The following is a 512-nucleotide window of genomic DNA, read 5'->3' on the forward strand; positions in this document are numbered from 1 at the left end:
GTAATTATTTAAATTTGCCCATATTACATATACTAAAATTGGAAAATTAGCATGGCCCCTGCGCGACGATGATACGCAATATCGTGAAGAGTTCCACATTTTTACATAGCCGACTGTTAAAGATTTCGTAATAAAAATTTCAACAAACTTTTACAATTATTGTCTGCCAAAAGATCAAAGCCACAAATCGCGCAGGAGATATCCACGACAGTGGGTGTAAGCTTCTGCATGGTTCACTAATCACATAGTTCGATATTTGAAACCCTATTTTTCAGCTGCTTTCCAGAGATATTTTAACCGAAAGATTCTGGGAGTCACAACTATATACAAAGGACAAAGTAATTGTACCTACACGAAACTTATGGATAATGCCCCGTTGCAAGGAACCACAACGTTGCATCCAGACGTACAAATGACATCTACGGATTGCCAAAACATCCGCCAATATTAGTACAGCCATTCAAGCTTGAAATCGACCGAAACCTCACAATTTCAAAGACCTTCGTAGATCT

The 512-nt window shown here is 38.3% G+C and overlaps 1 non-coding gene across 1 annotated transcript; it reads left to right on the top strand.

Moving 5' to 3' along the window:
* On the top strand, positions 1 to 103 carry LOC130440867 (U6 spliceosomal RNA). Its single transcript, XR_008909564.1, has one exon. It is a non-coding gene; the product is annotated as a U6 spliceosomal RNA (small nuclear RNA).
* Positions 104 to 512: the final 409 nt, after the last annotated feature.

This window comes from Diorhabda sublineata, chromosome 2 (genome assembly GCF_026230105.1).
Source record: "Diorhabda sublineata isolate icDioSubl1.1 chromosome 2, icDioSubl1.1, whole genome shotgun sequence".
In the NCBI taxonomy this organism is placed as follows: Eukaryota; Metazoa; Arthropoda; class Insecta; order Coleoptera; family Chrysomelidae; genus Diorhabda; species Diorhabda sublineata.